Raw genomic sequence first — 24149 nt, 5'->3', positions numbered from 1 at the left:
TGAAACATATTCTTTCTGTGCTTCCATAGACAAACATGGTAATGTAGCTGGAAGTGGTCAAAAGCAGCCAGGAAAGATTCTTTGCAGCCTGGATAAGTTAGATTCATTCACCTTTTAGAGTTCAGGTAGAGTGCAAAGTGAAGCCAAGAACCTCTAAAAGTACTAAAGGAATAAAAAGGAAGACAAAGGCCTATAAACTCAAGTATATGATTGACATGGGATCAAATAAAGTATCTGCACCAGCAGACATACTTCTGTCTTCTAGCAAAATAAGTGCCAAGTCCAGGAATGCTCAAATACAGCTGAGGAGATCCAGTCTGTCGATTTACTGAGAGTAATGAAGTGTTTCAAGAAGCAGCAAAAATCACCAAGAAGCAGCAAAAATCACCAGACTCTCAAAAGGCTGTAGAGCCTAGGTGACAGCTGGTGTTCATAAAGCACCAAACAGGGGCATAGATGTCCTGCAAAAAACGTCTTGCAAGACTTTACTTGGTAAGTCACAAGTCCATGTTCTTCTTTTTAAAGAACTTCTACCCCAGATATACTGTCCCATTGCAAAGATCATTTCTGGAAGAAGACATCCACTCACAATGAAAGGAAATAAAAAGAGAAGTCTAGGAAAACACCACCTGTAAAATTTGCCATCCAACCATGTTTTAGAAGTGAATGAAGTCCTTATATTATTTACAATGGCCAATACAATGTAAAGTGTTTTCTGCATGTATTAAATCAGAAATGAAACAACACCTGTGTTATGTGAAAGCTTTCTTTCCAAAAAAAAAAAAAAAAAAAAAAAAAGAAGTAAAATGTTGATTTTCAAATCTATGTGGCAGTTAAGTTATTGTATAAAAATATTATTTTCCGGTGGCTGGTCCCACATGGGTATATGTGTACACCTGAGCATAAAACCACCACCTCTTTGCACCTAATTTTAATCTTTAAAATCAAAATTAAACATAAGCCCCCAAGCCCCTCATATCACGCTTACAGGAGCATTCAGAACGATTCACAAGAGCTTCTTCTCACCAAAGCAGTACCACAACTTGAAAATTACCCCACGTGAAATCAGCTTGAACGATCCCCCTTACTTCTTTCCAAACCACGTAAAAAGAATCTGAAAGTTTAAACAGTAATTACGTTTAACTTGACGCTTGCCATTTCCACTATTGCAGAAGCGCTCATAGGTTGTTTCAAAGGTACAATGGCAAATTTTGCCCACCGAAGCAAGTTCAATACTTGATTCCACGCTAATAATCCTGGGGGAAATGAAATACTGACACTACTGTACACACAGGGAAGCAACACGGAGTAAACGTCATCAGGTAAGTAAGCTTTCCTAGGAAGACACATGCTCAGGGACTGGGTAATTCCTTTTTTAAAAGGTGCTTGATTATCTGAGCTTGAAAGAAGGATATGAAAAGGGAAAATGTCAGATGTTCAAAGGGAACCCCAGCGATTTCTGTATGAGATTTAGCTCTACACGCCTTTGAAAATTTCCTCTTTAAAGCACAAGACAATTGCCACGTTGCTGTGAGGGTGCCGAGGGGAGACAGACGGGGAAGTCCGTAGCGCATCCTCCTCTATCACTTCCCCATCACGTGAGAAACTAAACTTGGCACAGGTTTACCTGGCAAATCACCAAGAGGTTATAAACACCGAAGTGACTCACTTGGCAAGTCACAGACAAACATTCTTCCTAATGTGCCCCAAACTGTAACATGAATAGGCTGCTAATAGATAGATCAGTAATTCAGAGGAGTAAAATGCATCATTGTAAGTACCTTGATACGCACACAACTGCCTTTACTCTGGGATGTGCTTAGTAAGTACTTCAGTTTGAAACTGCATCTTACAATATTAGCCCTTTCTTCATATATGGACATTACCACATAATTTAATTATATAATGTAACTTTTTGCCAAATAGCTTTGTATGGACATAGGACTGAACTGAATAACATAAAAATCTTACAGTTACTGATGCATTCAAGATGCAGCAGTTCCTAGGTAGCTTTTGAGCTGTACTGCTGCTTTTCATCAAATACTTTCTCCCACCCACTGTAACATATTCCACTCTCTTGCATCCTAGTTCTGTGTAGCTGGTAGCTGTTCTCAGCTTCTGTTAGAAGGCCAACTATAGCCACACTAATGTCATTCAAGTATCAGTGGACTTAAACAAGTAAATGCCAAAAAAAAAAAAGAAAAAAAAAGAAAAAAAGGTCAACATTTAATCATTTGTACCTGTACAGCAATAAAGGTGTAATCCCATGCTGGCTGCGATCTAACAGCTCTAATTGCTGGTGTTTAGTAGTAGCTGACATGAAAACTTTATACGAGGCAGCAGTGAGGGGTTGCAACTCATGCCTCCTGCTCACAACCCATGCAACATTAACGTGAGCTCTACAGGGAGCAACTCATGCAGAAAGTCCTCCTGGCAGCTCACAATGGTCCTGCTGGTTGCTTGCAGGAGCAACCTGTCTCAAAGCCAAGACCATCTATTCCCTTTTCTTGTCTGCATCCTGTCCATTTACACCAAGCAGATGGCAGAGACCCATACCGAGGTGAGGAACAGCAGCAGAGGTACCACCTTGTCCTTCGCCCTGCCAGAAGGTGCTGTTGGAGGAGCACAGCTTACCAGGGCCCAGCCTGTCTCTACTGACAAACGTCCCCTCCCTACTTCCACAGGTAATAGCATACTTCCGACTCAGAAGCCTCGGAAACGCCACACTCACACCATTACTGTTAGGATCTCCAGGCAGCTTCTCCCCACGGAGCTACGCAACTATCACACACCAGGAGTTGTTGGGAAAGCTGAACACAATGCTCAACAAGGGGAAGTGGAGTGACTATCAATTCATCTGGCAAAGGTACTCCAAACTGGCTTCCTGTCTGCCAGACTGGATGGCTACACCACACAGGATTAGTAAAAGTTGTGGGTCGACCTGAAAGGACAGAAGAGTATTCCTTTCAGTTTGTATACTATTCGATCAATTTACAGAAATATTTGGTTGTAAAACCTTCTCACCATCTTCTTAATTAATAAAAAATTGCCAAAGCACAGCACCATCATTCAACTCCTGTGACTTTTTATAATCTTACACTACTTAGAGAAACTTAGATTTCCTTGCCTGCATCTTCTCACTAGACACATAAATATTCTGAAATGAAAAGAACACGCATTTTCACTGTATAGTTTTGCTTTGAATTTTTTCCCAAACTTTGCTCTTCCAGTAATTTCAAACTACTACAGAAGTTAGGAAATAAGAAAACATTTCAATCTGACTTATCTATATGACCTCTGCATTATACCAGTTTAGTGACTACAACTGAAACACTAAATTTCATCAGTTATCGCTGTGATAAAAGGTATTTTGTGAAAAAGAAAGTAGGGTTTTCATGGGAAGAGAAGAACCCACGTTCGTATACTCCTGTGGCAACTTGAAATCTCTGGTTGAGAAGACTGTTAGTTTTTATAACCTAAATTATTTCTGTCTCTCAGTTTCACATTCATGCCACGCTTTGTCAGGATACGATGATTAGATTAAACATACTGTAGAAGAACAAGCCAACTCCAAACAGGAAAAGTGTCAATGTTGCTTAGCAGTGTCCTCATACAGACTGCCAAAATATTTAGGGAAAATATTCACAACAAAAACACAAATTATACTTACCAGAGAAAGGCTTGCTGGGACATCACTTTGCTGTAATTAAATAGGGTGCATTTTTTAACAATTCAGTATGTTGGCATCAGTAGACCATAACTGCTGATAAAAGAAACATGCTTTCTGCAAAGTCAGCTTTCAGCATTCATAGTTATATTTCCCTCTGGATTATCATGAACTAGACGTGCAGAAAGCTTGAAAAACATGCATGAGAAACGACACCACAAACGCAATTCAAAACTACAGTAAGAACATGCTAAGGCTTAGGTTAATTCTGCTAAATTGACACTTACCAAAAAAGTGAGAAGCTAAGCGAGTCCCAGTTAACGATACTCACCGGGTGAAACTGTCTATCACAAAAAGCAGGGAAGGTAATCCCTCTATCTACCAGTATTTCAAACTCCTACACAGCAGTTCCCACTCTTTTTGCTATTGACCCTCGTTGGGTTTTTTCTTTCCTGCAGCCAGACCGCACTGCCACCTCCTTTGCCGACCTGGGCTTTGTCACCAGCAAGCAAGGACTCCTGAACGCTAAGAGAGTTGCAACAGGAGGCTCTGAACGAAGGCCTCTTCATCACGGGCACCAAAATTGTTCGTTCCCCAGATGCCTGAACAGAACCGATACCCTAAATGGTTTTGAGTACTCTGATTCTAGCCCTGGTCCTAACATCTCTACAGGAGGAACAGGAAGAAGAAAAGCAGCAGCTCTGCTGTGCTGGGCAAGCTGATGAAGAGTTTATAAGTTCAAGAACAAGGACTTTTATCTCCACCCAATGTAAAGGCATGAGGCCCAGTGTCTATCAACTATGTTCCCTGTGTGCAAACAGCTACATAACCATGACAACACTGTTTTGAGGGTGACAATGAATTAAGCACATTTTTGGCACCCTAAAAAGATTGGTCAGCTTGGATTCAATGATAGATCCTGGTATCCAACATTGTTGACTTATTGCCCATTTTGAACAATGTTGGCTTTCTTTGTCAAACTGGGAATATACGGTAACAATGCAACCAGCCAAAAATGCTTGGATACTCTAAACTATCCTGTGCTACAGATAAAATTTTATGCTGCATACACACTTAGCAAATGACATTTAACACGTGGGATGAACAATGCAGCAGTAAGTCATGACTTCTTCAATTCCTGAAAGGAATGCAAATCCTGAAAATCCCAAGGACATTCCTCCGTAAAGGGTAACTTCTTTTGCAATGTTACAAAAATGTAATTGTTTCAAAATTCAAGATAAGCTTGTTATTAAAATAGACTGTGCATTTAGCCGCTTGGAATTAGAATAATCTGAAATACCACACCATCTGTACCACCAGAGTTAGAAGCAGTTTAGTCATATGATGAAGAATTCAGAAAGAATCTTGAGTAGCTAAGAATACAGCGGAATGTATATTTTTCAATACTTCCATCTACTGTACTTTGGAACTGAGCTGATTTGAGGTTTTGGGTTGTTTTTATGCCTTCCATCTCTCTGCGTGTGTTTCTGGAATTTGCCCCTCTGGTACTGAAAGTTGGTTTTAAATGCAAACATTTATATTCTGAAGAAACATGACAGATGACAAAAACCCACTTCTATTCTGTAAACAGGTTTTTTGCATAATGACTTCTCAGAATACAGCAATGTAATTTGAAAAACAAATATAGTAACATAATACCATAAAAATTACTTTTTTTTACTATGCAAGTACTTTTTAAAACAGCAACATTCCAGTTCTAAAGTTACTGAAAGGAAACATTTACTTTCTTTTCAGAGTATTTAACAGGAATACCCATGTGATTCTACAATTACCATAAGCTTACAGATGTTCAAGTTGCTACATCCCTTCTAGCACCCCTTCCTATTCATTCTTCTGTCTTGCAGCCACCTGCATTCAAATGGCTTTGAGATGGGTCTGCCTCAGAAAACTAAAGTGGGTAAAATCTAGTATTTTATTTTGCCAGGTTATTTTCAGGTGGATAAGCCCTCTGATCTGGGACATCCGACAGTCATGTAAACACTTGCTCTGGCATAAGGAAAGGAAGAGAAAAAAATTAAAAAGCTGAAAGGCAGAACCATCTATTTAAGCAGCAGCCCAAATTGTGGAGTGAATTTCCAGTCACTTCAAGCTGCCCTACGGGGCACAGATGAACTTCACGTCTAAATTCAGTACAGTCATGAGCTTCTGCTTACACCTTCCTCACCCTTCTGGCACGAAATGATGCATCTTTCATCCTTCAGCCACCCTTCTGTTACAGTAAATACCTTCCTGTCTTTCCTGAATGCCTGACGTAGCCATTTTGAATATTCAAGTGTCAGCATTATATTAAAAGAGCAAATTAACACATGAAAAAGGCTTAACACTAAATTGAGAATTATGTTTTTAGCTCTACTTGGCATTTTCCAGGATCATTTACCATTTTACATTTCTACTCAGCCATGCTTCACCAAATAAGTAATACCAATAGGTGTCAGACCACGTGAGATTTAAAGCACAAAGAATAATTAAGTTTTAATATTGCAATTTATCTCCAGCCATTACTACTTTTCAGCAGCCTAACATTTTTTAGACAATTTATTTTACTCTTACCTCTACAGCTTTGTAGAGGATCAATACCCCTACAGCTTCAATTTCAAAACCAGAACATTCATTAAACCACCACAATGGCTAAATACCTTCCCATTACCTTTCTTTTGCTGTAATGTACAGTGGAGCTAGTTGGCCTTCAAAATGAAAGAAAAGTTAGAAAGTCATAGATGAGAAAGACTCCTGGAAAGCATCATTCCTTACTCTAGCAAGCAGCAAATCCCAGGGGACGTGCCAGAGATTATTCCTGAGAGGACTGAGGGGAGGTCCAAAGATGGTAGAAAGTGACAATCATACAGACAAGAGCTCCTCTAGCTTAACACAATTGTTCACCAGAACTTTATTGTAACTGCAGAAACTGTAGTAACATGCTCTGGTGAAAATTTGGCCCCTTAGCTCAAGGTTCAGTCATAGTATTATACGTGTCAATGCATTCCAAGCCTGGTGAGTCTTTGTAATTCATGATGGAGCCTAGCTCTACAACTGGTTTTCTAGGAGCAGTAGCATGATGAGGATGGGGGTAAGGAGGAACACCCACTAATAGCAGCTCTTCTTTTTTAATCACAAGGCTGCTGTAAGACTTACCAGACTCTATAAGAGATGGCTCCACTCTCACAATGCCTGTCTATATGTTTGGCAGTCAGTGGATGAGTTGAGTGCTTAGCCTCTCTACCTTTTTGTCTACAAAAAGACATTCACTAACAGCTTAAAATTTGCAGTGCTTCTCTTGGAATGGCTGAGATACTTTTGTCATCTTCTTTTGCTTTTCAGCCTTACTTTAATTCTCAGTTGAACTGAAGCAGCAGCATACAAACAATACCTGTCAGATGCTCTCACCATTGCTGGGCCAGAAGCAAACCCACGAGATGCTCCAGCTGAAGCAGCCCATTAGAGGCAGTTCCTGATCTGACCTGGATGGCTTTAATACTTCCAACAGTGCTGCCAAACTCCAGTGACAAAAACATATTGTGCCTCTGGCCAAACACAACAGACAAGAGTTGAAGATATTCTACACCCCCTGCAGCAAGTTGAACAGACTCAAAAGATTACGATGCCCAAAAAGGCTGTCTCAGACAAACCACGGGTGATCTGTTATAGGGGGGCCACAAACGCACGCAGGGCTCAGGCCCGTTCCCTCAGCTCACGATTGCGTTGGGAGAGGGGGAGGGCAGGGTTGGAGGGAACCCAGCCATTGTACTTGCACAAACACATAGAAGATGAATACACGAGGACAAGTTTGATCCTGAACAAAAGCGTATTCTTTTGTTTAATAGGAAAATAGGCTTACACAATCACACCATCTGCATCCCTCCTAACCCTTCCCCCTTAACTATTTCGGTCAATAGCCACCATGAGCCAAATTTGACACTACAACAGCAGGCTCAAAGATAACAATGTTCCTACAGGAGGGGCAGCTGGGGAGAGGACAGACATCTTGGAAGCGACCCCATGGAAGATCAGGCTGGGCTGCGAGTTCACATCTTGCCAAGGAACCCAGAAAAGAATGAGCTCACTTCAAAGCTGTAACTGCAGGCAAAGCGTCCTAAAGATTTCAGGTTAAGTCAGCCACAAGACACAAATCCAGGAAGCAATGCTTCATTAGTCCCGCAGTTTCTAAACTGACTTCTTTTACCAAACAGAAATTAAGTAAACAGACTTGATATAAGGAAGCATCGTCACAAATTCAGATTATGTGGATGATTTTGTATTTCCCAGGTGAGGTGACAAATGAAGTTACATACAGCTTTTGAGCGCTAACAAAAAGACAAACCAACTTCCTGTTAAATAAATGTTTTCTCAAAAAAAAAAAACCTCAACACATTTTTTTAAGCAACAGCAATGAATTTCATCTGTCTTAAACACACGCCTCTGCTAAAGCCCATCTGCCAGCAGAGAACAATTGCACAGACAAACGAGGATGATAGAGAAAGTAATATCATACAAACAAACCTCCTGAGCTCCAAGCAACAAAATTGATTTTCCTTATGCACATAAAAGCTTTCCCATTTTATAGAGTAGCATTTTCGTTTGTGTTTGCTATTAATTTAGGAAATAGGGCACTGGGTAATGCAGGAGAGGCTGGGAAAGGCCACAGGGATTTAAGGAGTTAAAGATTTACAGCCAGTTATGGCCCCATGTCAAGAGTCTGTGACTCGTCCTGAAGACACAAGGAACACCTTGGTGAGAACCCAGGATGGGTCTCGGAGCAGTGAAGGCTATATGGAATGTTATTTTCTTTCCGGATCTGTCATTTTCTTAGAGCCAAATTAAGTGGAAAGGCTGCCTTTTCAAACAAATACTGTTCTACAGAGAAAAAGTATCCCAGACTGTTTCCAGTGTTAAAATCAGAGAGGGCCTCCAACTAGGAAAAGCCATGGTGAAAGAAGTCGCTACTCTGAGTAGCATTTACATCTCTCTATTACTGACCTAACAGTGTACATCCTAGAAGAATTTCATGTTACAAGTGCCAACAATTCCAGGTATTTTTGACCACAGGAAACTACTTTAAAAACCCACGCTAGACTTCCTAATAGAGGCATGGATAAAAATAAATCAGCTTTGTGCCTACCTACAGGAGTCTCAACACAGACTATGATCTGTAAACTCAAACGCAAGGTCTGTATTTCTCAAAATAACTTCACACTGAAGTTCTCACTGCTAAGCAGTCTTCCACAGAGCATTTTCTTTCAAGCGGCATTTTATTTGTAACAATTAATTACTAATCATATTTCATTCTTGAATGCACTGGGGGAAAAGGGGCAGGGGAGGGGAGGGAGATTGACAATTATTTGGAAGAAAATTGTACCAGGATGCAAGTTTTGATGGCAATAAAAAGATATTAGTACTCAATCTCTAGGTGTACTGTCACTGAAATAAAATAACTCACATCACATTCTGGAAGTCTTGGGAAAGCTATATAAAAATGAACATGCTCCAATTAATTTTTGCACAAAACCCCCGTATTTTGTATTATTGCAAAGCATCTTCAAGACACCCTCTGAATTTGCCAGACACCAATTCTCCAATAACTCAGGCAGGCCCCTGCTTTGCCCTGAAGAAAAATACGCTTAGTCTAAACGTGGATCAGCAGCACTATACACAAAGAGAAGGCATATCAGTAAATACAAGCTGAGCTCCATCAACAGGTATAATGTAGAAAGAAGAAGAGGAAAAAAAAAAAAAAAGAAATATTTGTTCAGAGTTTTTAATTCTGGAAAAACAAGTGAAACCCTAGATTGCATTGGGATATACAGACCACCTTAATTTCCAGCATAATAAAGAATAAAAGTAACATTTAGAAATGTCTTTAAAAGGAAGACATTACTTAAATGTCTTTAATTTTTTCCTCTAGGGGAAAAAAAAAAAAAAAAATCATTTTCCCATTGAGTTATAAAACCATAACACACTCAATATGGCCCGCATTCCCAAACAAATACTGGGAAAATTATTCTTTTTTCAACTTTATCAGAGCTAGACTTGTTTTTGTTCACCACATCCTTAAGAACAGCACAGGAAGGATAGAATTGAGTTGATTAATACAAACATCCTTCCAGAATCATTTGACGTCTAACCAAGGTATTCACATCAGCATAAATACAAATTTGCATTTATCAAGCAAACTGTGGTTTACTATTGCAAAAGACTTGGAAGAAACACACAAACCGCCCCACTCAGTTGAATGTAAAACCAGGTCGGATACTGCACAAACACTACAAATTGCTTCAGTAGAGAAAAGCAAGCCCTTTGGCCAACAGGTTAAGAAAAAAGAATACCTAAAGGTACTGAAAATCTGAGGGGTTTTAAGTTTCAACCAGTCTTTCAAAAGACAAACCGACATATACTTTTCCCAGAAGTGTTGTGCAGACACGGAAATTGCTACTAGAATCATGGGATCAAGAGCAGTTGTGCATTTTTATATTTATCATTAACTCTGTTACAGTATACAGTAAAGACAGATGAAAAACAGAGCCAGGTTTGAAGAAAGTAATTTACACAGTACGGAAGCTGAATGGAGCGTTAAAATACAGAAGTTTATGAATGCTTCTAACTACCTGAAGAATCTCTTGAACAGTGATCTTCCCCCACAGTGAGGGAAGGAATGAAAAACAGGTATTTTCAATTCCCCTGCATATCACCTTCATGACAGATTTATGGCAGAGGGCTTTCTGTTACGATACTGGTCTTCTCTGTTACAATCCCGCTCTTTCCAGTCTCCCTCCCCTTTCCACCCCCTCCCCTCCTCCTTTCCCTGCGCATCCCATTGTCAGCTTCTTTGCTACTGGGGAGCCACACGTGGCTTGCTTAATCATGCAGCCTTCCTGACGGACTTAAATCTGCTCTCATATTAGAACTCAACTCTTCACAAAAAGCTGAGACATCCCCCAAAGAATTACAATTAGGCAAGACTAGTTTATAAAAGCTAACTGGCTCTCATTAGTCATGGAGACAAAAGATTCTACACCAAACTCATCTCATTGCATAACAGAAGGAAAAACTTCATTTGTGTGTCCCCGTTGGGTTTTCTCTTCCTCTTAAGAATTAAGGCTTTGACTCTCCTCCACCTTCAGAGCTCTCTTCCATGTCAGTCTTCTTGACCTCACTCCAGAGGCTTCATCTTCACAACTAATCACTATGCTCCTATTTTCATCACATCTGTCACAACTAGCACTATGCATCCAAGATGCTGCTCCTATTTTCTCCACAGGCACTGGTCCACTCCAGTTCCTGAAAGACCACTTGTTTCCAAATTATAAAAATCAGCTGCAAATATTAACCACAGGTGGTATTCACCTAACTAAATTTAGATTCTGTGATGCAGATGAGCTCATCACTGGGATAAAATTAAGGCCTGTAAATGCCTATTTTGCAATGGACATAAAAGTAAATCTTCTCCAAAATTAGAGGAGAAAGAAGAGGAAAGAATTCATCTCATACGCCTCCAGAACCAACATAACTCATTTAATGTTCCCCTCATAATCAACATTGAGAAAGGGGGAGAAACCAATGCATATATAAAACTACCAAAAATACTCAGACATTCTTCTCATATTTTAGTATCTTTTTAAGACGTTTACCTCCAACTCCATAGCAAAGGTTCTTAAGGCTAGTACAGCCCACCTGGCACTGCTGGAGAGATCACACAAGCACACTCAACCACCACCTTCCATTAGGTAGCAGATACGTAGTTCAATTCCAATCTACAGACCCACCAGTAATTATCAAAACATTTATGTCATGATTTTGATTAGTACAGTGTAATCAAGAGGAGGAGAAAAGGTAGCAGTAGTGTCAGGGTCTTCTCTGAAATTCTTGCCAGAAAAAAGCAGTTATAAACACAGACTCCCATTTCCAAAGCTACTGCAAGGATTTAAAGACAACCTATGTGAGACACCACTACTTCTAATACTGAAAAAATACTTGTATTTATTCAGAAAACTGTTCAAAATAATCTGAGGCCATGTACCAGTGGAACTGAGGGCATATTCCTGCTGGGAGGGCAAGCCAGAACCAGATGGAAAGACCTATAATTTGGAAATCAACAATTTGTTGGGCCAGCAGTTGAAAACATGGAAGATGAGCCACACAGAGCTCCAGGTTACCACAATACCCAAAAGTCAACCCTAGGTTTGCACTGCAGTTACTACTAATGGGCGAGTTCTCTAGTACCGTCAGGTTTCATCTCAGGCCACTTTTCTGTGCTCTGAAAAATAGAGGACGCTATAGCATAACGACCATTCTTACTGGAAAGGGAGAAAAACATCCTCGAGGAAAGCAAACAGAGAGAGATGGACAGGAACCCTATGCTACCATCTAACTTCCCTATCTAACATCCCTATCCCTATTCCCTAACACTGTAAAGATAAAGTCTTTGGGTAGGAAAGAGGATGTACCAAGTTACCTGCTAAGGACACTGGTGGTACAACTAGGAAGCATAGTTATATTCCAAAGTGGTCCCTGAGAGCAATTCCCTTGCTTGGGAACTACTGCCTTAAAATGGTGGTCAGAATACAAGGGCAGCCACTTGACCAGCGAGGATAGGAGGAAAAGTATTCGGTGAACTGTGCCACAGCTGCAGCCAACACAGACACACCCAAGAGCAATCAGAAAACGCACCTTCAAATGCTGTAACTGGAACATGGCACACAGCATCCTTGAACAAAGAATCCCATGTATAAAATCTTCTCAGTCGCTGCTTTGGCCAGGCTCTTCCATAGATACACCAGCCACCTAGCTCAGGTACCAGAGGATGGCATTCGGAGCTAACCTTGCACTACGAAACACAGCTCTGAAGTAGAGTAAGAGGCAAGGGGGGGGAAAAGGGCATGCTCTTCTCTGTTGAGGAAGGATTCACAGTGATCTAAGCAGGGGGGAACTTTCAATACTAATAAAAAATAAGGTAGTCAGTCTCCATTCAATTGCACTGTGCAGAAATCACTATGATTTATGACTTCTGCCTAGATCCAATTGCAGAGAGGAAAAAAACCACCCCTGTGTGTGCCTCTCATACTAAGCATACACCATCTCATGTCTGTACAAGACACAGGAGCAATTGAGGCTGCCTGCTTTACACAGACAAAAATATTAAAGGAATTAATTCCTAAGGCAATGGGAAAATACTACATGGGAGAACTTCTAAGTCACAAATTCTGCTTATTTAAGCTAAGCTGCTTAATCAAGTTAATTGAAGGAATTAAGAAAGCATCTGGATAAGAACACATTCACCAACCAGTCTCTAGCTGTTCCTGATCTTGTGTTACTTTTTCCGAGCGCAAGCTCCCCTGCTCACACAGTACAATCTATCATCAGCCGTTACACTGATTACCATCCATTAGTTTTGCAAAGTACAGGCATGAAATTTAAACCTACTTTTGTTATTTATTTACAAGCTATTCACATACTGGATATGAAGCAACTATATAATGCTTCGTGTTAACAAGAGAAGTGTAGTTGAATATTAGAGTTACACATTAAAAATCACCAATAGAAGTAATAATTCTCTTCACAAAAAAATGGTTTACTGAATTTTTGTTTGGCAAGATGAGCAGGACAGAAGCTTACAATCTTTAAAAATGCAACTGATTAATATACAGTGGGGGAACAGGTAAGAACCCACGAGAATGACGTGTTTTAAGTATCAGTCCCATAAATATAAAATTCAATTAAAGTGTCATTCTAGAAAACACTGAGAACAGAGTTGGGATTCTTACAAAACGATGATTTTTCTTCCCTGTTATTAAGGCAGAGTGATTAAAATGAAATATAATCCCCTTTATTTCAAAAGCTAATTATTACATGTAATAAAAATTTCTTCTTGCAGCATAAGATACCTAAACACAAGAACTGAATTCTACCAAGACCATCAACGCACACATCTTTGCTGTAATATGGTAACTGCTTGAATTTTCCCTTACAATTATATTTATACAATAGACTATCAGGCTCGGCTTTGATTTCAGCATACCACATTTCTTACCACTTAGGAAACCAAACGCAGAACAGCTGTGGAAGCAGAAACCACTATATGCAAATATTCAGATCAAAAAAAGTACAAGCAGAAAATCCATTGTGAAGACCACTTCAGTGGGAACTCTGTGATGAAAGTTGTCTTAAAATGCCAGTTATGCCTTGGCGTAAGGATATCCAGAGGAAGCATCCCACACACATTTTTCACAAGGGGTGTAAAGAGATGCCTGCTCTGCACAGTTTAGATGGCTGAATGAGTTAAGTGCCCAAGTTGCCTATAGTGCCAGCATTGCTCTGGAGGAACTGAGCTGCTTGCTACACTCACTACTATGTTTCCTGCATTGCTAATTCAGACATCTACATTTAGATGCCAGATTTCGGCAGTGGTTTTCCCACTCTTTCCAACACGCAAAATGAAAAGAAAGATACTTCTGCATTAATTCACTATCTCCATCCATTTGCAGAAGCAAACAGGATATCAGGCCTCCACACACTGGAATTACATTACACCAACGATCAATCTCAGCAACCTCTAGCTACAGGGGAAGAGAAATAGTCTTCCCCCTCATCTCCTGAATAATTGCACACCAGGCAGCGTTCACTACTAAGTCACATTTCTGCCCAAGCTCGGGCATAGCTCCTCCAAGTTCCAAACTATTTTACCACAGGGAAAACATAAAGTCTAAAAATAAAGGGACTAAAGGGAGAGGGTTGGCTTCTGTATTCATTAAGACTTCCTGCTCCAACATCCTCTATTAGCAGGATGTGAATGGAGCAGAGCAGTAAAAGCTAGCTCATCAGTCAGCCTCATGTCCCTGGAGTGTTGATACACTTCAGCTTGATTTCCCTTTGGTGTCTTCTTCCAGCAGTCCAACTGAGATGGCCTGGCACGTATGTATTTTTTCTTCTCTTGAATTATGATTCAACATTGCTAGAAAGAGGTACATATGAATAAAAATAAACTGTTGATTCTTGTTACAGGGTCTAAGAGTGGGAAATGCAAGCCAATTATCAATGCTGTAGGTGGCTCACTGAAAAAAAAAAAAATAAAAAACCAACTGAAGGACCACTGTATCCCTAGACATGAATTCAAGGCAGCAGCCTCATGCACTTTCTCCGATCCCACTGCAGCTTATTGAGGCGAGGGAAGGTATGTTACCACATCAGTGCTGACTTCTCACAGGAGTTTGAGCATCACAGAAGTATCTTGCAGCAACTCTGACAGCTTCATTTGTGCACCCTGCCTATGAAGTCTATTTTCACTCTCCATTTCATTTTTAACTCCTGATAAATACTTAAGCTTAGTCCTCTTGAAAGATTAATCACCTTTTCTCCAGGTGCACCTCCAAGAACTTGTGCTGTTGAATGTTCCTCTTCCCCCTCCCAGGTCCACACTTCAGTAGACGGCTACCGGGAGATCTATTGTACAGGCGAGCCTCTCTTCCCTTCCTTCTCTCCACCCACACATTTTACTTCACATACCATTAACGTGAACATCAAAAAACTTAAGAACAACCAGTACATATTCCAGGTCTCATGCTCATGCTTGTTTAATGTATCTTGTTATATTTAAACCTCAAAGGATAAGATACGATACGTGTTGTAACAAATCCTTCCTGAGCACATTCTCACATCTTTGGTAGATGATCACTGCACTTACAACACTGCATCTTAGTCTAAACAAGCCATCAATGAACTACGTGTAAGATTTTCCAGACTACTGGAAACAGTTACGTCAGCACTGACCAAAGTACAAAGGAACTTCTTTATTTTATGTTTTAATCATTTCAAATAATCAGCAGCCTCAATGCATTATTTGCCTTTGAGTACCAGAGATTATAGAAAACACACCCTTTTTATCTTGCAACATCAAAACCAAGGACTACATATTTAGCGAATGATCAGTATACTCTGAATTAGAAGTGAGAATATCACAGTAAGCATTACCCAGACGTTAACAGCATCAGAGACTGACAATACTGAATGCAGGGACACAGTCAGTAGCTGCCACAAACCAGGTGTAATACTAATATGCAGCAACACAGTCAAAATGAGGTTGGGATGGCAATGTTTGCTGCATTTTATACACTTAGATGTGTCATCATCTTTAGTTCAAAGAACTTCTGTCATCTCTGACGTGCTTGACAACAGTTTTCAATAACAAGGGGAAAATAGTATTTTGGCTTCTTTACGCTGCGTCATAATTTATGAAAGCAAGATGACATAATGTACCTACACCTCCTTGCGAGGTCACACCCCCAAATAACCACCTAGCTGCTGTGCTCCACAGACAGGGACTTTGCCAAAGCATGCGATGAAACCATCCAAGCTCAGAATTTAATTTATCAACAGTCTCGGGTTTAACACATGCCCAAGGGCATGCTGCTGCTTCTTTCCTATGCAAAGAATAAAATAATGACCCTGCTCCAGTGAACTAGCTGGAGCCCCAAAATATTCCCAGGGCCTTGAAAAGTCCAGCACGTGCTAGTATCACACACCGAGGTCCTCAATTTAAGTCCAAGTAGATCGGTGATAAACCATGGGGAACAGATACTCAATTCCCCATGCAAATATGTCACACAAAGCTGAAAAATTATCTACAAGTCAATCTTTTGACAGGTTAAATAAGGATAAACTTTGAAGATAACCAAACAAATGGAGTAGTTAAACTTTAATTTTAATGGGCTTTCTTTAACCTCCACTAAATGTCTCTCTCAGCCAGAAAAGCAAATAATACAACACAAACAATGCCATAAAGACCAGATTTCAATTTTAACTCTTAAATCCCCTAATTAGCTACACGGAATTTTGGGATCATTTTTAACTTAAGCCAATAATTCACATAGATGAAGTCAAATACAGGATATGCTACAAAATTATATGTAATGACATCACTGAGCAAGGAATAGTAGTATGAACAAATTAATATTTGAACTTTATTTTAAAGCAACTATTCACTTCAAAACACTACAATGGTTCTGCTGCCAAAAGCACATGACAACCTTTGGTGAGGAACACAGCAGAGCTTATTCTGGAAACAGAGTCCAAAATATTTAACTTGGAAAACAGAGTTTCAAAAGTATCAGTACTGGCCCTCAGATTGCTCTATATGTCCAAGCTACCCTTGAAGTAATTCTCAATACAAGAAACCTTTTATAATTTAGCTAGTAACTTACAAAATAGTTAAAGCTCTGAATCAAAAATTCACTTTACCCAACACCTAATCCAACTATTTCCTTGGTTACACATAGGTTTGACTGTCACAGCATTTTCTCACCTGTGAAGCAATACAGTCATCATTGACAAAATTGTGCATTGTGTGGCTTCTATCAAAAATAATTTAATTATGAAATAAGCTCAAGATTTTGGGGAATAGGTCAGTGTTAAAGATAACAACAGCCAACTTTCTTCCAAACCATTTCTGGCCCTCGCTAGTAAAACTATTTTTCAGAATATCTTTAAAGAAAAACAAAAAACCAAACTCAGATTATGACCATGCCTATGATCACCACTTAGGGATTTCTGTGGACAGCACATTCTCAGTATGAAATGTACCACTGACATAAATACTTTGTGCAACAAGGCTTTCTTTTAAAATTATGACCTCCAATATCTAACGAAAAACGTAGCCCTCCACTGGAGGGAATTTATTTCTGTATTCCTTGAAGAGGAGATGGAGGAAAAACAGTAAAAATTAAATGACAACAGAGTGCCTAAACCTTTCGGAAGTTTTGAAAAATCCCACCTTTTTCCATGCCTAAAGCTATGCAGGTGCTCTCACGTGATTAACGCCTCCTTGAAAGAGCAATTCTAAATAAGCTAATTTTTAAATATTCAAGAAACACCACTTTTAACAAAGGCTACTGAATTTAAAAAGAAATGGAAATAGCATTGCTCAGACTACTGAATATTGCAGTCTAATCACGAGAAAACCTGAAAGTCACATGAGGTAGCTGCTGCTGCTAGGTGTAGAAGGAGCTTGAATGGTCTCTCGGTACCAGCCTCACTTTCCCCCCCTCACACAGAGCTTTGCTGCATTCAAGCACCAAGCAGAAAAACTGCTCAAGAAATACAATAGCAAAATGCAAGTCAGCAGTACTCACTGTAGCCCTTTATCGCAGCCTCAAGACAGAGTTGTTCCAGGCTGCCCAGCCCACCTGCAGGGAGCTCAGCAGCTAACCCACCAAGGGGAGGTTTCAGGAGACAGAGCTAGTGCAGTTCAGCCCTGGTTAGGTTCCAGGGCATGGACCTGTTTCTGCAGGAAGGAAATCCTCATTCTTCTGACAAGACAGCATAAACACAGGCAATCTTTTCTCTCTCTCAAAAGTCCTGTGCTAGATCTTCTTTGGGAATTGTTAACGTAGAAAGGGACAACCCAGTCTAAGAGAAGACAAGTGCACGCCAGACTTTGGCGACAAGGTAAAATGAGAAAGGCAGTATTAGAACGAGCTTTTTGGAAATGCACATATTTAAAATCAAGAAAGCAAACTCAACTAAAGAGTCTGCTGTACAGCTCTGAAAGAATTAGTTTGCAATCAACTCAAAGATGGATTTCATACATTGCCGCGCTTCATGCTGCACACCAAAGCGTACTTGTCACTTCAGCCTCTGACAAATCCTCACAGATAAAGTTGCTAAGTCACCCGCACTCTGCAGTGCAACACAATAAAACCTGTCATCTGACACCAGTCATGAGCAGAATTAGTCAGTGATGTTCAACCCAAAGTTATACAGAATAAGCAGAGAGACGCGAAAAATTAAACAAAATACTGCTCAGCATCGGTCTAAGTTCAAGGGACTTCAGCATGAAGAGATTTAGGTCAAAGCTGAGCACCCATATTTAGCCTAGGTACTTCACTTCTTCCTAAGGAAGAAAAACAGATATAAACTCCCTCATGTAAGGGGTTTTTTGTTGTTGTTATGGACAAGACACAGCAAATTATGTTAAATTTCTGCATTTCAGTCACTACACACATTAGGAGCTGCACTGCATTGGCCTCTGAGGCAAAGACAACATTCCTTTAAAAAAAGATAGCCCCCCCCCCAATATATATATATATATACACGCATATCTAAATAGGCTAGTACCTGTCACTACTCCATTTTTGGTCCAAAAGGAACCAAAGGAAGAAAAGAAGTGAGCTCCACCCAACGCTCCTGATGGACAGGCCCAGTCTTTAATAGAGCAGAGGTAGCCAAAATACAGCCATTCAGGTTTTAATCAAATATTGCCCATCAAATTGCAACTGCAGTTCTTAGCTCGAGGTCGTGGCACCCCACAAGCACTGCTCTCTGTTACGCAGCATTGCTCCCAAAATGTAAGCCACTTTTTTCTTGCTCTCCTCTTAAATGCATTTTTCTATGCTGCCACCAAGGCTACTGGGGCACACTGTTTTCTTTAAGCTTTGCTTTAAAATTAAATCTCTTCAGGGCAAGGATTTTTCCTTGCTAGGTCATGGATGCTACCCATCATACTGTCAGCTTTCCACACACAAAAAAACAACCCAAACCCCAATTTTATCACTAGACAATCTAAAGGACTGTGGGCTGTAAAGCAGTGCAAGCAGCTGAGGCAAGGCAACGGCATTTCCTGACATCATACCGGACATCAGCTTAAAGCGGGATTCAGATAGCACCCACCATTTCAGATACTTTTACCCTGGAGGGAGTACAGGTCAAGTACACAGCTGTCTTCAACCAACAGTATCTCGAACAGTGTAGCAAAATAACTTTCTCAAAGTAAAGGACAACAGTTGATTGTTCATTATTAGTAAACTCTGGATTCAGCCCTTTTGGAGTGGCGCACCCCAGTATATTGGTAGGATATGGTCTACCAACTGCATTAGCGACACGCACACGCCTTTTCAAAGCAAAAAAGAAAATAAGCAAGACACCCCAACCAACAAACCCCCACAAACAACCTGAGCATAAGCTGAGTAAAGTCAAAGAAGTCTGACGACATGACCTACTCTTCCAGGAAGCACGTGATGCATTAACATTTTATCCTACAGCACAACCATACATCAGCTAACAGAGTTCTCAATCCCCTAAATTACATGATAAAAAGACAGCTTTAAGCCATCCCTGAAGGATGCGTGTGCTGCAGAGAGTGACACAGATTCACCAGCATGTACGCAATCCCACAAAAGATACATGTGGGCGAGGTAGGTATCTGGTCTGGCAAGTTTCAGTCCACAGCACATGTTTATTCTCAAACAGTTAAGCCCAACAACAGTAACTTCCAGAATTATTAGCAAATATTTAGCTACAGATAGCAACCTTACATTGAGTTTTGACTTAAAAAAAATTGGTCAGCTGTTCAACGGGCAGCCTTAAGCATTGCCTTCATCACAGAAAATGGCTTAACAAATACTTTAAGACCCCAGGAGAACACGTGTGGCCTGTATCTCCATTAGCCTCAAGTTGTGTACTGTATTAACATAGCTCAGCAAGCCTACACTAAATTAGCTGTGTCCATCTGAACAGAGTTTTGCCAGCATGGAGCCCTTCACTGCTCAAGTCACGAGCCCAGGTTTGTTTCCTGGATGGCGTCAGGAAGGCAGGCACCCCCCCTGATACCAGCCTCCACTCTTCTCCACCATCAGTCTTGCCTTGGCCTTAAGCCAGGATTTCTGAAGTCCAGCAACATTTACGTCAAACCTCTGTCCTGGGAAACCTGCTAAAATGAAAATACGTCTAGATTTCCTTTACGCAGATATTCTATTAAGAAGAGTGCATTTATCCTCGCTAACCGAGGGAGGAAATGGAAGTGAATTATCAAGGCCATTCTGCGTTACCATTATTCAAGCTGGGATTTACCATGCCTGGAAGCACTCTGAAAGCCTCAAATTTGCACTGAAGTGATGTTGCCCCAGCACAAAAAGAATCAAGTAAAGGATGTCAGTGCAGCAGTAGTGAACAGCGAAGCAGGCTAAAGAGAGGAGACAGCTAAAACACAGCATGGCTTACAGAACTTGAGTCTGGTAGAGGCATCCCTCTTTCTACCCTCCTCTTCTTGACCAAGAAGAATTATGGGAATGGGACAGCTAATGGGACAGCTGGTTATCTGACGTGATGTTGCTAGTCACTTTAACCAAGTGTTTTTAACAATTAACATCTCAGAAAACCATGCTCTGCTTTCTTCATCGATTGCTGTCACTATGCCTCAAATGTGTAGGCAAAACAGATCCCCAAAGGAAAAGTCTCCAGCTGTCTGAATTAAGAAAAGCCAACTCAAAGTAACCATCACACAGGGTCCTGTGACATGGCATGGAGTTCCACTGTGAAAATTATTTTCCTTCCCCACAAAGAGAGGACAGTGACCTATACATAGAAGAGGAGCAAACAGTGATTGTGAAGGAAAACGAGACAAAAATAGCTTGCTCGATTTTTCTCGGTACATGGAAAATCCATTACAGAAGTTTACACAGCAACAATGAAGTCTGACAAGTTAATGAGCTGCTGCTTGTGGAGTCACAAGAGAGATGGCCCATCGTTCAGAAATTCCTATGCTGCACAAACGCACGTCAAAGATGACTGCAATTTGGTCAAACCAAAAATCAGAAGTTCTGGTTCTTTCAAGAAGCAAAATACTCAATTAGTACTTCAACAGGGGAGGGTTGCGCTTCTACGCGAAAAACCAAAAATCTCACAACTCTGAAAAGCTCCTTGCAAAAGGTGGCACTGCTTTGTCACTCCCAAGCCCCAAAGCCTGTCGAACAGGAAGCCTGGTGTTTCAAAGCTGGCTGAAGTGACATTTGCAAAGACAAACAGAAGTCCAGTGAGCACACTGGTAGGATGTAGGGGTGTGAGCACAAGCCTAACAGTGCCAGTATGTACTTCCAGAGCAACACCCACGTGAGGGCCTCAGCAAGGCAGGGAGCTGTGAAGTTTTATCATCCTTGTGACGCAGGGAAGTACCGGGCCTCCCTTCAAGCCCTGGCAGGGACACTGAGGCACAGGATGGTCATCCAAGGACATCCAGAGTCAGCAGCAAGACACGGAGACATATTAGCTACCAAGAAAACCAGACTTCCATTACCAAGGCCAGTTATAAAACTTCCGCTTGTTGTTAAGAGAACGTACAGTATCTGGCATTACTCTGTCAGCAGCACCAAATAACCTAACGGCAATTTGATATTCATGTCCCTGAAGGGCTGTTTTAGTTACAGAAACAACATTAAAAATGCAGCATCCTTTGAGATAGGCTGTGCAAGCCAGGCAAGTTTCAGCCACAAGCATCAAGAGTAACTCTTTGGGGCTGGTTTTTCCCCAGAGGATAAGCTCTTTCACAACGTGGAGATATCTTATCAGGGATTGCTTCTGTCACCGAAGGCAAACAGAGCGCTGCGAAAATATCAGCTACGACCTAAGCACCGAAGGGCTGTAGCCAACATCAAACCAGCGACTGAAGTAGTAGCTGGCCAGCTCTCTATATAGGACGCTTTCCCCCCGGTAGCAGTCTACGCTCCGGGACCTAAACACAAAAGAAATAAAAATGATTTGCTGCCAGCACGGACGCTGCCACATCAACTTCCTCGGCTGCCCTTACACCGAAGCCCTCTCTTCAGGAATGAATGGGACTGCGAGGGCAGCGTTCAGCTCCCCAGCCCTCGGTCCTTCTGCCGAACAGCTACCTACCAACGACAGCAAACCCAACTGCCTGGCTGGGAGTTTTCGGAAGTAACGTGAGGGCAAATTCAGTCAATACCTTCCTTTGTTGAAACCCAAGTCTCGCATACAAATTCGGGCTTGACTTGACAAAGGTTCAGCTTGCCTCTTACTCTCGCTGAGAGGATAGTTTAGTATTTCAGATCTGCCTAAACAGTTGAACTGAGGTCTGGCTTTTACTGCCGGAAAAAGCACCAAGTAACCACCGTAAAATATTAGCTTGTGGCAATCGTTAGGCAAGGGCTTTTGCTTTCACCAGCGCAAAGTCAAAAAACTCAGTTTATAGGAAATGTAAATCTTTAGCTATCTAACATCTAGAAATAATTCTATTTTATATCTCAGGAAACTAATTTCTTTTGTAAAACATTTCATTATAAACCAGAAAACGTTTCAGAAGTGTGTTTCTTTAAACACCAGCTTAAGAAACAGCACTGTTCAAAAAAAACCCACCTCCTCCCTACATACTGTGCAACAAAACACAGAATTCCCACGAACAGCAGAACCCACCCATCGCAAACTTACCATAAAAAACCGCCGGAGCACCTCTATCGATCCGCTATGCGAGCAGAAAGAATCCGGAGGGAGAGAGGCGAAGCACAAGTAAACAAACTCAAAAACCCCGGCCGCTGTGACTTGCAGGAGTATCCCCTTCTCACGGTGCTCTCCCCGGGAGGGAGACCGATCCCAGCCGCCGACTTCCAGCGACTGCCGCCGCGCCAGGGCCAGCCGCTGCCCCGGGGAGGCGGGGGGGAGCCGGGAGGCGCCGCGACCCGGCACCGAGGCGGGCGCCGCGCCCGGGGGGCTGCGGGCGGCTCCGGGGCTCGGGGCGGCGCAGCCCCGCTCTGCTCGGCTGCGCTCGGCTGGGCCGGGCCGCCCGGGAGCCCCGCCCGGTGCCCGGGGGCGGCGGGGAGGCGGGAGGCGGCCTGCGGCGGCTACCGGGCTTTGTGCGCGCTACCTCCCCCTGGGCCGCCCGCCGCCGCCTCATGCGAGAGCCGGCGCAGCTGGGGAGCGCGGCGAGCGCCGTGCCCCCTCGCGAAAGCCGATCCCGCTGATCTCATCACCGCGGGCTACTAATCCAATGACCGGGGAATTAACAACAGATGGCGACGCCCCTTCCCCCCGCCCCGGCCCGCCCCGGCCCCGCGGGCGCAGAGCGGCGAGCGAGCCGCCGCCCCCCGAGCCGGGCAGCGCCCGTCCGCTCCCCGCAGCGCGGCCGGGCCGCCCCGCCAGACCCCGCCGCCCGCCCGTGAAACTCGCCCTCGGGCACCTGCAAACTTTCCCGAAGAGACAGCCCGCGCCGCCGCCCTCCTCCTCCCCCGCCGCCGCCGAAGCCCTTCGGGCGAGAGGGACCGGGCGAGGCGCGCTGCGCCGCGCGGCGCGGCCCGGGAGGCTACTTGGCACCTCCGGGAAAAGCCAAGGCCGGTGTCTGCCTTACAGCTTGCCTCTCTGAAGAGGAAGCAGAAGAAAATGCCAAAAATCCTGCTAGGGGGTTCCTGTCGGCACCTCACGGTCTGCAAGGGAGAGCCGGAACTGGGGACAGGGCAGAGATTGTGCACGGGCTTAGTATAAACAAAGCATGGATATTCTTGGGGGGGGTGGGGGGGTGGTTTGCATTATTTGATCTCTCTAGGCCATATACATGCGGGTGAAGCTCTGAGTACGCTTTTGGATGCCAAACCCAAACACACACTTCTAGGTAAGCTTCAAGTCGTCTACACGGCTACAGGCGAGGCAAGTTCTGTCAAACCAGTGCAGTTAACAGTCAGTCTTTTGACCAAAC

General features: G+C 42.3%; 1 protein-coding gene across 3 annotated transcripts in view; it reads right to left on the bottom strand.

The window, feature by feature from the left end:
• SPSB4 (splA/ryanodine receptor domain and SOCS box containing 4) overlaps window positions 1-23420 on the bottom strand; it is a 94757-nt gene extending 71337 nt beyond the window's left edge. Inside the window, exon 1 of one of the 3 annotated variants that reach the window (XM_075507388.1) lies at window positions 22892-23420. The gene's annotated coding sequence lies outside the window, so the exon portion shown is untranslated. The remainder of the gene's footprint in view (window positions 1-22891) is intronic. The other 2 variants (XM_075507389.1, XM_075507386.1) reach the window with 2 other exon arrangements.
• Between the last annotated feature and the right edge of the window lie 729 nt (window positions 23421-24149).

The sequence above is a fragment of the Mycteria americana genome, chromosome 7 (assembly GCF_035582795.1).
Source record: "Mycteria americana isolate JAX WOST 10 ecotype Jacksonville Zoo and Gardens chromosome 7, USCA_MyAme_1.0, whole genome shotgun sequence".
Classification (NCBI taxonomy): domain Eukaryota; kingdom Metazoa; phylum Chordata; class Aves; order Ciconiiformes; family Ciconiidae; genus Mycteria; species Mycteria americana.
Note: the sequence above shows the minus strand (reverse complement) of the source record. Positions and strands in the feature narration are given on the sequence as shown.